The following is a 15,118-nucleotide window of genomic DNA, read 5'->3' as shown; positions in this document are numbered from 1 at the left end:
CCCACACATGTATAGCCCCCCATTATCAACATCCTCCACCAGCACAGTACATTTGTTACAACTGATGGGTGTACAGTGACACATCTTTATCATTCAGTCCATAGTTTACATTACGGGTCACTCTTGGTGTTGCCAATTCTATGGGCGTCAGCAAATGTATAATGACGTGTATCCACCATTATGGTATCATACAGAGTATTTTCACTGACCTGAAAATCCTCTGTGCTCTGCCTATTCATCTCCCCTTCCCCCTTAATCCCTGATAATCACTGATTTTTATTCTTTCCATAGTTTTGCCCTTTCCAGAATAATAAAGAGTTGGAATCATACAGGATGTAGCCTTTTCAGACTGGCTTCTTTCACTTGGTAATATGTATTTAAGTTTCCTCCATGTCTTTTCATGGCTGATAGCTAATTTCTTTTTAGAATTGAATACTATTCCATTGTCTGGATATACCAAAGTTTGTTTATCCATTCACCTACTGAAGGACATCTTGGTTGCTTCCAAGTTTTGGTGATTGCAAGTAAAGCCACTATAAACATCCACGTGTGTATAAACATCCACATAGTTGTTTATAGTTGTTAATATGTAAAAGAAACTGAATTCATAGAGAAAAACAAACTATCAAAAAAGAACACTCCATGCTCAGATGGCTTCACTGGTAAAATCAACCAAATATTTAAGAAAGAAATGTTACTAATTCCATACAAACACTTCAAGAAAACAGAAGAGAAGGCAACATGTCCCAACTAATTTCATCAGACAGCATTACCTTCATACCAAAACCAGACAAAGATATTATAAGAAAAGAAAATTATGGACCAATATCACACATGAATATAGATATAAAAATTCTCAACAAAATATTGGCAAATCAAATCTAGAAACATAAATGGGATAATACATCAAATGGAGTTTATCACAGGAATGTAACATTGGTTCAACATTCAAAAAAAAAAAAGTAGGGGCTGGCCCTGTGGCCAAGTGGTTAAGTTTGCATGCTCCACTTCAGTGGCCTGGGGTTTTGCCAGTTCAGATCCTGGGTGTGGACCTAGCACTGCTCATTAGGCCATGCTGAGGTGGTGTCCCACATAGCACAACTACAAGGACCTACAACTAGAATATACAACCATGCACTAGGGGGTTCTGGGGAGAAGGAAAAAAAAAAAAGAAAAGATTGGCAACAGATGTTAGCTAAGGGCCAATCTTTAAAGAAAAAAACAAGTAATTCACCATATAAACAATCTAAATAAGGAAAACTGTAGACCATATCAATAGACGCAAAAAAATTATCTGACAAAATTCATGGTCTATTCACGATAAAAACTCTAGGCAAACTATAAATTAAAAGAGACTTCCTCAACCTGATAAAGAGTAACTTAGAAACAGCTCAGCTAACATAATTAAAGACAAAAGACTGGTTTCCCACCAAGACCTGAAAGATGTCAACTTTCTTCACCTACTCACCATGGTACTGGATACCCTTGCCAGAGTAATAAGGCAAGAAAATGAATAAAAGGCATACAGATTGAAAAGGAAGAAACAAAAATATTCTCAGACAACATGAATATCTATGTAGAAAATCCCAAAGGATTTCTAAAAAAAAAAAAAAAAAGCCTACTAGAACAGCTCTGTGAGAAAGTAGAATGGTGGATACAAAGGGCTAAGGAGAATAGGAAATGCGGAGTTGTTTAATGAATATAGTTTCAGTTTTGCAAGATAAAAGAGTTCTGGAGATCTGTTGTACAACAATGTGAATACATTTAACACCACTTAACTCACACTTAAAAACGGTTAAGATGATAAACTTTATATAATGTGGGGGGTTTTTTAACCACAATTAAAAATAAAAATTTTTAAAAAGCCATGGTTCTTTTTTCACATGGCCATAACTTGATTATATTTAAATTTTAAAATGATCACTTTTATTCCCTTTGACCCAGTGACGCAATGAAATGTATGATGTGTGCTAACAGATCTCTTCACATTGAACTACAACAGCATTCCTGGAAGAAACCCTACGTCAGAAAAAATCCACTGTATCTGGAGATACTCGCAAGCAACCACTGAAAGTTTAAAAACTTTAAACTATTTACAATACCATTTGCCATAACACCAAAAACTGTAAAATACTTAGATATGAATCTCACAAAAAATGTGCAAAATTTGCATGCTGACAACTATAAACACTGAAGAGAGAAAGGTTTTTAAAAACAAACCTAAATAAATGGGGATATACCACGTGCATAGAGTAGAAGACTCAATCTAGTTTAAACGTCAATTTTCCTCAAATTTACGTATAAAATCAGTGCAATCCCAGTGAAATCCCAGGAGGCTTTTTGGGTAGAAATTAACAAACTCAGTCTAAAATTCATAATGAAAAGCAAAAAAACTAGAATAGCCAAAGCAATTTTGAAAAAAAAAGTCTGAAGACATAATATCTGATCTCTAGATTTCAAAAGTTACAATAATCAAGACTGTGCTATTGAGAAAAGGATAAACATATACATCACAGAGACTGAATAGAGAGTTCAGAAACAGACCCATATGATGCGAGACCTTCTTTTTCTAATATGATTTAATGCCATACATTTTTCTTTTCAAAAAAATCTTAAATAGGCAATTCTATTTAAAAAGAATACTCTTTTCAATAACGGGGCTAGAACAATTGGACGTCCATATATAAACAAATGACCTTCAACTCATAATTTATGCCATATGTAAAAATTAACTCTAAATGGATCATACACTTAAATGGAAAATCCAAAATATAGAATTTCTAGAAGGAAAGAAAGGACAAAATCTTTGTAACCAAGGGTCAGCCAAAGATTTCTTAGACAGGACACAATAAACATGAGCTACAAAAAAAAAAACCCCAAACTCATAGATTAGATTTCATCAAAACTTATAACTGCTCTTCAAAGGTCACTATTCAGAAAATGAAAAGACAAGCCAGGCTGACAGAAAATATTTGCAAAATACACATCTGATAAAAAACTTGTATCCAAAATTTAAAGAACACTCACAACTCAGTCATAAGAAAACAACCCCATTTAAAAAGGGAGGGGGCAAGAGATTTGAAAGAAGACATACCAACAACAAATAAGCACATGGAGAAATGCTCAACACATCATTAGCTATTAGGGAAACGCAAATTGAAATGACAGTAGATACCTCTGCATATTCATTAGAAGGGCTAAAAAAAAATTTTTTTTAATTGATACTATCAAATGACCTGAGAATGTAGAGGAACTGGAACTCTCATACACTGCTGATCAGAGCACAAAATGTTACATTCACTTTGGAAAACAGTTTGGCAGTTTCTTAGGAAGTAAAACATATACTTACCATGCCACCCAGAAAAATGAACAGATTCAATAAACAAGAGAGTTCAATATGGTTGCCAAATGCAAGATCAACTTACAAAAATCAATAACATTTCTCTACCATAGCAATAAAATAACTACACTCAGGAAACATAATAAAAGAATACAATTATCATTCACCATAGCAAAACTATATAGTATCTAGGAATACAAAACATCTGTAGAAGAAAATTTGAAAATCTAAAAAACAAGACAGATGTTATAAACAAATGGGGAGATATTCCATGCTCTTGGATGGGAAAACTCAATAAAGGTATCAGTACATGAATAGTTAGGTTAATTTAATTTTGAAATAGATAAACAAAAGAGTGACTTGTTCTACTAGATATTAATATATACTAAAAAGAAAAATAATTTAAAGATATTAGAGTATGAGGCTCATGAACAGATAAATGGACCAAAGGAATAGAAAGTAAAGAAGCAGATACATACGTACGTACGCACACACCCATGCACGCACACCGCACCCCCCGCCATGACCCTACATTTCTGCTCCTGGGTTTAAACGCCAAAGAGAGTGGATCACAGGTGCACTAAAATCAAACATTATGAGTGAGGATGTAGATAAAACAAGAAGGCTGTGAGCTGATCATTATCAAAGCTGGGTGATGTTGAAACTTGGGGTCATTATAGTGCTCTCTCCACTTCTGTGTATGCTTAAAAGTTTCTGTAATAAACCCAAATATCAGAACAAAGACAGGAATCAAAGACTGCTGCTTCGGTGACCTCCAAGAGTCTGTACCTGGATATAAGCCCTTGAGATTGGGAGCTGGAGTTTTAGGCCAACTCAAAGACAGATGACTTGGCCTCAAGTGCTCAAGGACGAAGGGCGGGGACTGAGCCCAGATGCTCAAAGACCTGTGCCTTTTACAGAGAGCCCTAAAAATATTCCATTTAGTCTGCTGAAGCAGTGAAGACACTTAGTTTTCACCAAGCACTTTGTGAAAGAAAAGAATAAACAGTCCCAACAAATAATGAAAATCCAAAGCCTGTATCAGTCCTAAATTTGTGATCTAGATTTACTCCACTTGAATGGTATGGGAACTCTAAGGTAAGAAAATAACATAAAAGCTAGTCCAGGACAACAAAAATCCCAGAGGCCGCAGCAGTAGTAAACACAAAGTCCCTTTGCAAGGATACTTTCATGAGCTAAGGCACTTGGGGGCTCCAACAGCAAACAAAATCCACTGAAAAATAAATTCACAATCAAAGATCATAAACCACAAGCAGTAATAGACTGCCCTGAGGGACAATTTGATAATCTGAGAGCCAAAAGTAACAGAACAACGCGTAAATGTGCAAAATGATTATATACTTTTTTAAAGGAATAGGAACCATAATGAAAAAATAGTACAGACCAATGTACTTCCATCTCCTAAAGAATCATGAATGGCTCCCCACTGCCCTCTGAGTAAAAGCCAAAATTTGTACACTGGCCTATAGAAGGCCCCGTGACCTCTCGTACCTCCCTGACTTCATCTCCTGCTATTCTCCACTGGCTCACTCTGTTCCAGCTACATGGTTGCCCAAGTCAGGCCTCCATCTGAGGGCCTTTGCACTGGCAGTTCCTTATGCCTGGAATACACTTCCCCCAGATCACCACATGGCTCACTCTGACTCCTCCAGGTCTCTGTTCAAATGTCACCTGCTCACTAAGGCCTTTCCTGACCATACTGTTTAAAATTGCAACCCCACTCACACCCTGGTATTCCTTTCCCTGGCTGGCTGGTTGGTTGATTTATTTTCACACAGCATGTATCATCATCTGACATACTATATGATATATTATCTTGTTTACACCTTATACCCCCAATTATAATGTAAACTCAATGAGAAAGACTGTGTCTGTTTTGATCAGTGCAGGATCTTTAGAGCCCAGAACAATGCCTACCATAAAGCAGGTGCTCAATAAATATTTGTTGACTGAAGAGGTGGGGAAATCGGAGGGAGCTATGCTTCTTGTGAAACATGAGGTAGACTTCTCTCATTCATTCATGCATGTATACATGCACGCTCAGACCTTTCCTAAGTGGTTACCTTATACAAAGGAGTGTCAAGATGTTCCTTTCCTTACTGCGGAAATTCTTTCTTATTTTCCCAAAAAATAACTAAAACTGAATTTTCAAAAAAATAATTTACCATAAAACATTAGTACATTTTCTAAGTTATTAAGAGTACATGGTATAGTAAAATCACCTTTCACAGTTGAGCTTCCTGTTCGCTATTTTTACCCTTCCTTAGAATTCATATGTATGTTCACACCATCAACCCATCAATTTCTGTATAACTGTGCATCTGAATACAAACTCTAGTGTCCTGCTTACTCAGTTTATGGGTTTTGAGAATATTCTACTTGTTGATACCTAAACCCTTGGATATTAATATAGAAATGCTAGAAGTAGCTATTAAAATCTACCACTCCATGTGCCCAAGAATAGCTAAGGCACATCATTTGCAAAGACAAAAGCTGATAACTGTAACATGATTTTATAATATCTACCTCTGCTAAATTCCAATCGTTTTTTTAATTAACATTTACATGTACGTCCATTCTAATAAAAATACAGCTTGTGCCACATACAAGACTTCAGAGACACAAAATGTAAAACAATATTACTATATCCCTTTGACAAAATCTCTGCTCATAATTCTCTTTGGCTAGCCCAATAATTTTTAGATAATGCTGAGAACATTTTTCTTTAAGGTTACTATTGGGGCCAAGTAGGGTGTTGCCTCACTTTGCATAGTTATAAATTTGAAATTGTACTGTATTGAGCCCACTCATAATCAGAACCTAAAATTATTCTTAGGTTTATATCACAGAAGTGTCACAATCGTTACACCAATTGTATTTGAAATACTTTGTCATGTAGTTTAGGAAAAAATAAACACATACACAATGCCAGTTTTAAATTCTAATTATTGTATACACGCTCTAAAAAGTCACAAGGTATCCAAATTGTTCAAATTGCTTGTATAAACTATAACACCTCTCTCTTTATTTATTTGATTTTAAAACTATTTCATCATTTGAGCCCCATTTAATAACTTTCAGAATAGGTTTATGGCTTTTATCAAGTTTTGCCTAATGCTGCCATCTACTGGTTCACACTGTGGCTGCAGGCAAAGCCTCTGCTGATGCGCTCATTCAGAAATGAAAAATAGCTTTAACAGGGGAGCTTAAATAGTCTATATTAAAGTTCTGTAAGAATTTTTAGTAATATATGAAAAACGAATTATTTTGGATATTTTATTCTACAAATGTTTCAAAGATGTCACCCTATGAACTCATTATTTAGGTCTTACCATTTTACCCTTATTTTAAAGGTGTCAAGATATTTTTCATTCTGTTCTTTAATTTTAACTATTTACAAAGTATTTCCTGGAAGTACGCACTTCAAAATTTTAAAATATTATTCGCTCATAAAAAAGAAAAATCAATCATTTAGATTATATAGGAAAAAAAAACCTTTTCATTTTACAAGTAGTTTACCTCACTAGTGTAATAACTCGACATTGCAGTGAGTTCACGTTAGTTTATTTTTATTGAGGTATAATTGACATAAAACATTGTATTAGTTTCAGGTGTACAAAATAATGAATCAATATTTGAATGTATTGCAAAATGATCACCACAATAAATATAGTTAACATCCAACACCATACATGTTACAAAAATTCTTTTCTTGTAATGAGAACTTTTAAGATCTATTCTCTTCGCAACTTTCAAGTATGCAATACAGTATCATTAACTATAGTCACCATGCTGTACATTACATCCCCAGGAATGGGTTTTTTTTTATAACTGGAAGTTTGTACCTTTTGATCGCCTCCACCCATCATGTCCACCCCCTGCCCCCACTGCCTCTGGTGACCACTAATCTGTTCTCTGCATCTATGAGCTCGGTTTTGTTTTGTTAAGATTTCACATATAAGTGAGATCATACAGTATTTGTCTTTCTCTGTCTGACTTATTTCACTTAGCTTAATGCCCTCAATGTCTATCCACGTTGTCACAAACGACAGGATTTCCTTCTTTTTTATGGCTGAATAAATATTCCATTGTGCATGTGTGTGTGTGTATGCATGTGTATGTGTGTGTTTTCTTTATCCATTCATCCATCAATAGCCACTTACGTCCTTGTTATTTTAGAGAACAAGAGAGTAAGTTCTGCTGTACTGGTGCTGGGGTGCACAGAACTTCCTGGGACACATGTCCCTCTGCTGAACTCCCATTAATTTCTCTAGTGCTCTAAGCCCAGCAGTGAATCCCATAGCAAAGAAGAGCAGAGAATCAGGGATGCTCAGGGTTTGAAGGGCTTTCACAGGGATTTCATTCCTGCTACCTACCCTATGTGTGGATTTCCTGAACATCCCTGCCCAGTGCTTTCCCAGCCACTGCTTGAGTATCTGCAGCGTCCGCAATTCAGCACTTCCCAACAGAATCACTTTGCCTGGAGATGGTGAGTGCCACAGATTTACTCCTTACCAAGCCAAATAACTTCCTGTAGCATCTCTCTGTAGTCTTAATTCACCCTTGGCCATGCCCTCCCAAATTTTTAACTCCTCTTTCATAGCACAACTCCTGCCGCATCTTCTCCTCTCCCGAATAACCACTGCCTGCTCTCTCACCTGTTTCTCACAGGGCATGTCTGCATCCCCACCCCTTCCTGACACTGACCAGGACAACTAGAGCCGTGCTTGTTGCCCTGTAATACTACCTACGGCATCTACAGCACATCAGTGTCAACTGGCAGTCACATTGTGATGCCATTTTACAGACTCCCCTTGGCTTTTCCAAACCCATGACTGCCAACAATTCTGCCATTCAGTGCTTCCCACAGTTGATTTTTCAGGCTGAAGAGAAAGACCTGAAGTTCTCTCTCTTCAGTGTTTTATATGTTGATTGTGGAGCCCATAAGTCCAGCTGGCTAAACCAGCTAATGTGTTACAGCTATTGCTCGTTAAAGGCGACTGCTAGCAGTTCCCCTCAAAACCCATTCCTTTGTTATTACCAGGGATTCGGCTGCCCTGATAAGGACTTTTCCCAGCCTCCTCTATGACTAGGTGTGGCCACATGACTAAGTTCTTGCCAACGGTGTATGCGCTAGAGTGACATTTACAACTTCCAAAGCACCTGGAGAAAAAGCAATCCCTCATCCTGGACTTCCCTTCCCATTCCTCCACGTCAGCTAGAAAGGAAAACAACCGCAGCCACCTTGGTGGGCACATGTTGAGGATGACAGAGCTGCCCCACCAGCTCAGTCCCTTGAGGACTTCCTAGACCAGAGCCTGTCTACTGACCAGGGATGCTACAAAAGAGAAACTGACATCTGTGTTCTTTGAGTCACTGTGTTTGGGGTTTCTTTGTTACAAGACCTTAGCCTCTACTCTTACTAAGATGTCCTCCTAGCTTTTGTAATTTGCAAATTTGATGAGCAAACACACCATATTTTCAAACTAATCATTGACAAATATTAATCAGAATCTGCAGGAAACAAGAATACTATAAAGAGGTAAATGTTATTCCTTCATTTTCATATTATCGTAATAATAGAGACAGTTTTCAGAACATAAGGAAGAAGCACCAGCAAATGGAAGGCTGTAAAGTGAGCCGATTCTGGAACAGAGGTTGCCCTTGTTACATCCTCCTGCATGAAGGAAGGTGTTGAGGACTGGGGTTAATATTTAATACTCTTCAGATTAAGTCATTGGGAAAAAGGTCCTTACAGGACACATGGGTTTTACTGACGAAAACCTAACCTACCTTACCTTAACATTTTACAATTTAAAATTTTTCAATTCATCCTTATCATGAGAATCTAAGTAGGTGGACGTAAAACCATGACACAAAACCACTTCTGTACATCAAAGGACATAATCAGAGTAAAAGGCAACCTATGGAATAAGAGGAAATATTTCCAATTCATATATCTGATAAAGGGTTATTACCCAGAAAATATAAAGAACTCCTACAACTCAAGAACAAAAAAACAACCTGATTAGAAATGGACAAAGGACTTGAAAAGACATTTCTCCAAAGAAGATAAACTACCAAACACATGAAAAGATGCTCAATATCAATAATCATCAAGGAAACTGAAATTAAAACCACAAGGAGATACCACCTCACATCCATAAAGATGGCAACTATCAAAATAAAACAAAACGGGCTGGCCCGGTGGTGCAGTGGTTAAGTTCCAAGGTTCCGCTTCAGCAGCCTGGGGTTCGTTGGTTCAGATCCAGGGTGCAGACCTACGCACCATTTATCAAGCTATGCTGGGGCAGGCATGCCACATATAAAATAGGCGAAGATGGGCACAGATGTTAGCTCAAGGCCACTCCTCCTCAGCAAAAAGAGGAGGAGTGGCAGCAGATTAGCTCAGGACTAATCTTCCTCAAAAAAACCCCAGAAAGACAAGGATGTTGGCAAGGATGTGGAGAAACTGGAACCCTGTGCATTGCCAGTGGGGATATAAAATGGTGCAACCACATAGAAAACAGTATAGTGGTTCCTCAAAAAATTAAAAATAGAATTACCACATGATCCAGCAATTCCACTTCTGGGTATATACCCAAAATAATTGAAAACAGGGTCTCAAACATATATATGTACACCCATGTTCATGGTAGCATCAGTCACAATAGCGAAAAGTTGAAGGCAATCCAAGTGTCCATCAGCAGATGAATGGATAAACAAAATGTAGTACATTCATACAATCAAATATTATCTGCCCTTAAAAAGGCAGGCAATTCTAACACATGCTACAACATGGATGAACCTTGAAGACATTATGCTAAGTGAAAAAGCCAGTCACAGAAAGACAAATACTATCTTCCATTCCATGTAAATTCCATTTACATGAGGTATCTAGATCGTCAAATTCATAGAGGCAGAAAGTAGAATGGTGGTTGCCAGGGGCTGGAGGGAGGGAGGGATGGGGAGTTGTTTAACGAGTCTGGAGTTTTAGTTTGGGAGAGGAAAGAAGTTCTGGAGATTGGCTGCACAACAATGTAAATGTATTTCACAGTAATGAACTATACAATTAAAAATGGTTAAGGGGCTGGCCCCGTAGCCGAGTGGTTAAGTTTACGCACTCCGCTTTGGCGACCCAGGGTTTCACCAGTTCGGATCCTGGGCGTGGACATGGCACCGCTCATCAGGCCATGCTGAGGTCGTGTCCCACATAGCATAATCAGAGGGACCTACAACTAGAATATACAACTATGCACTGGAGGGCTTTGGGGAGAAGAAGAAGAAAGGAGATTGGCAACAGTTGTTGGCTCAGGTGTCAACCTTTAAAAAGAAACAACTAAAAAAATGGTTTAGACAGTAAATTTTATGTTGTTCATATTTTGCCACAATTAAAAATTTTTTTAAACCGTATCAAATTTGTTTCAAGGCCACCTTTACATTTTCCTCTTAGTAGAATATCAGGCACAAATAACATTTAAAACAGAATCTTCTCAAGATCCTAGCCCAGGAATACATAGTCCTACAGAGGAAAACAGTTTTCTAAAAAAGACAGGATGTTTCCAATAAAGACAGAAACGGTTTATAAGCCAAAATGTTTTAGAGGAATGAGGACATTTCTATTACATAGTACTACATAATATAGAAATATTTAGAAATTAACAATAAAGTATTTTTACTATTTTCTACCAATTAATAGTTTTTTAAACATTTTATTTCAATTTCAATAAGACTTCAAATCAGGTAAAGGCAAAGAGCTCCAAGACTGGCTAATCATCTGTAGGTGGCAGTAAAAGCACAGCATTTATGTCAAAGCAGCCTTGAAATGTTGATCAGTAAGAGAAAACGAGATAACATACGTGAGCAATCTAAAACTATTTCATGCTTAATTAATTAAGTTCTCCCACATTTAATAAATTGTATTAACTTCTCTGATACAAGAAATGTTTATCTTGCCCAAACACTTTCACCCTAGGGCCTCTACTTGACCAACCCTGACTATCTCTTTTTTGTCTCATTCTTTGCTTGATACGTCTTTGCAATCAAATCAGCCTAGAAACATTAGGCATTCATTTTTTTGAATATGCCACAGTTTTCTTTCTTACCGGACAAAACCACAAAACACTAGTCAAATCAATAAGCCTATTTATTGAGGGCCTACTGTGTGTGAAACACTATGCTAAGCGCACTGAAATATGTGAAGATGTAAGTGCCAGGTCCTTGTTAACGACACAGACCTAAAATGTGAAGAATAACATGAGAGATGAGAGTCCAGTCAAGGGATGAATAACAATACAACCGTAAAAGAGAGCTGTCATAGATACTTCTAACTCCCAGTCCTAAAAACCTATCGCTACTGATCCTAAATAATTACATTACCGTTAGAAGAATAAACCCCACAGTAGAGGCAGGATGACGCAGCCCAAGGGTCTGTGTCCCTCCGTCTAAACACGCACGCCAGCAGGCTGCCCTGCAGGTCCCTGCGGGTGGTACTATCTACTTCCTTCCCTTTTCTGTAAGAGTCTGTTGAGACTGCATGGCTTGCTGCTGGCAAGAAACTGTATGGGCTAAAAGTCATAAACTTCTCATAAAGAATATCCATATGAAAAGTATTAGCAATAAGAAGATAACATCGTTGCAAAAATTCAACTGATTTGTCACTGGTGCTAGATTAACTTTTAAACATAAAAGGGAGAGTTCTGATAAACAGCTCTTCTGAGTAACCCAGATCAGTGCAGTTTTATTACCAAGGAAAGAAAAAGCCTGCACAATTTTTATGTCTTCCTCTGCAGGCTGATATAACATCTGGAAGAGGTTCTCTGCCACCAAGAATGACGGCTCTCCTGGGAGAGGTGTGGGAGACCAAGTCACTAAGACTGGGCAGCCTCTCAGGCTTAGGAACTGGGCAGCCTTGAACCTAGCCCTTTCTCACAGTTGCACTTCCTGCTTGCCATATATAAAAGTGATCGTTAAAGGAAAAAGAGTTAAAAGTAGATAGGCAAATTAGCTGGAATAATCTAACAACCTACTAGAAATGGATAAATGTCTAAAGAACAAATAAAATCAAATACATTAAGAAGAATAAGTTGACTCAAGGATAAATTAAAAATAAGATAAAACTATACACACTAAAGGACCACAATAAAAGACAGGAAAGGAGTGCACAGGCCAGAACTAACGAGACCCCTGGGGCTCTGGGTGCTCTGAGTTTAGAGCAGGCCCCAAACAACAACACATTCCGGGCTCCTGGGATGAGGTTTTACTAAATGAATCCTGGACACATTAAGGTTGCCCTGTGAGGGCACAGAGTCCCAAGTCTTACCTTCCGTCTCTTATCTCCAGCCCTATAAAAACTCAGAGGGAGACAAAGATAAAATACTCACTGCGATGGGAAGAGTTTCCTGAACAATGCCGGAGGTGGGGGCCCTCTGAGAAAGCCTCGTCCAACTTCCCCTTTCTTCCAGTTAGGAGAGTGATGATCAGAAAATGAACTAACTTCTTTCTAAAGATAACTCAGCTGATTAATCAGTAGTGTAGGCAGAGCTCCCACAGTGCCATCCATTCCCAGTCTGAAAATTCCCAGGAAAAATTTAAATAGCCACAAAGAAAAAAGGGGACATTTCAGGCAGGAGAGAGACAAAGAGAACTATTATTTGGTGTCTAAAGCATGTACTCTACACAAGCTAAAACGAATGAGATGATTCATAGATGAGAAATGAGGCTCAAGGTGTTTTAAAAAAATTACTCATGGAAACAGCTCATAAGAAACAGAGATACACTCAAACCCAGATTTTGCCAACTCAAAGCCCAAGCTTTGTAAAAAAAAACCTTTTTGAACATCAAATGTAACACACATATAGAAAAGTGCAGCGTGCTGGAAAATCTATTTGCTTCCTTTCCCTTCTCCACCCTGCTCTGTCCCAAGGGCTGAGGGTACAGATTCCATCCAGAAGCTCAAGGGCCTGCTGACTTCTGCTGAATTCTGCTAATGGGAGCCTTAGAGGAAGTCTAGGCAAGGAGGAGCCTAAGGGCAGGGTACTTATTCTCCTGGTTCTTCCTGCACGGTTACCTCAGGCTTAATATCCCTCAACAGAAAGTCACTAATGTTCTCAAGGCAGTTGACTCCACATGGGGTCCCTCCCTCCAGGTTCAGGGAACCTCTCTCTCCCTGGATCTCTTTGGGCCTAAGGGTGGTGGGCATCAATGAGGCAATAGCCCAGCTTCCCACCAAAGTTTCCCCTTTTGTCATCAGAATCTTTGAAATAAGCCACTCCTTCAATTATTCTAACTTAAGTGCGCCATTTGTTTTCTATTGAGATCCTTACAGATATGAGGACAAAACAAAAATATACAGCTTAATAAATTATCATAGAACAAACATGAGAGTAATTAGCACTTAGGTCAATAAAAAGAACTTGCAAGCATCCTAGAAACTCTCCTGGTGTGCCCTCCTTACTATTACATGCTCCACAACCCACCCATAAGTTTTATCACCTAAGCCTGAATCCCTAAATGTTTTATTTCAGTTTGGTCTCCTTTTTAAAATTCATATAAATGAAATCATACCATATGAATTTTTCCACGTCTGGCTTTTTTCACTTAACACCATATACATAAGACTCACCCATGTTGTTCCACGTGCCTTCTATATGATTCATTTTGATTGTGAAAAGCATCCAACTCTTTGTCAACACCATAACTGATTTATCCATTCCACAACTGTTGAACAGTTGAGTTGTTCCTTATGTGGCGTTATTGGAAATAAAGCTACTATGAACCTTCTTGTCTGTGTCTCCTGGTGCACAAGGACATGCATTTCTACCTAGCAGTGGAATCTGAGTCATAGGGTATATGTATCTTCATTTTAGTACTTAACATCCAACTATTTTCCAAATTTAAACGTCCACCAGCAATGCACAAGAGTTTCTGGTTGCTCTACATCCTCATCAACACTTCATGTTGTCAGTCTTTTTCTCTGCAGGCATTTTGGTGTGTGGGTAACAATATCTTATTGTGGTTTTAATTTTCGTTTCCCTGATTACTTACGAGGTTGAGCACACTTACACGTTTACTGACCATTTGGAGACACTAATTTTTGAGTGCTTAACAGTCTTTGGCCCACTGAATGGCAGAGATCTTCCTAGACATCAAAACTAATTTACAGGCTGACAGAATCCAGCTACAAGATCTTTCCGTTAGTAAGAAACAGGGAAAGGAAAGGATTCCCTCAGGAGATTTTTTTGCTACAGATCAAACTACTATTCTGATGATTCTCTGTTAAGTAGGACCAACTTCAACAAAATGATTAATACAAAGTATAAGACCGGAATACAGAAAAAGCACAACACAGTCTCACAATCTGAGAACTGTGAGGAAATATCCGTGGGTTACACCATCCATACTACTGTGTGTCCTCAACACACTCTGCTGTTGGCGTGCAGAACAAATTCAGTGTGCGTGCAAAGCACTCAGACCCCTGCCTGATGATTACGCACCTCTGATCACCACTGATAATACAGAGAAGAGCAATGGTAGAGATAAGAAAAAAATCCTAAGTAACTCTTTTTAAACCAACACCTTCATACAACCTCACAGACACATAGTTACTGGTTCAGTATGTGTGTGATTGAGGTATGAACCAGTATACCTCAATCACACACACACTAGTATATAGGTTTGGATTTAAGTAACTCAATAACACATCTCTCATTTCTTTACCCGCTCTGACTCTGCACAATCTCTTTTTCTTCTAAACTG

General features: G+C 38.1%; 1 protein-coding gene across 3 annotated transcripts in view; it reads right to left on the bottom strand.

The window, feature by feature from the left end:
• Positions 1-15,118, bottom strand: part of UBAC2 (UBA domain containing 2) — a 187,259-nt gene that overhangs the window by 130,122 nt on the left and 42,019 nt on the right. The window lies entirely within an intron of this gene.

Source organism: Equus caballus, chromosome 17 (assembly GCF_041296265.1).
Source record: "Equus caballus isolate H_3958 breed thoroughbred chromosome 17, TB-T2T, whole genome shotgun sequence".
In the NCBI taxonomy this organism is placed as follows: domain Eukaryota; kingdom Metazoa; phylum Chordata; class Mammalia; order Perissodactyla; family Equidae; genus Equus; species Equus caballus.
This window is presented reverse-complemented; position numbering and strand designations above follow the sequence as displayed.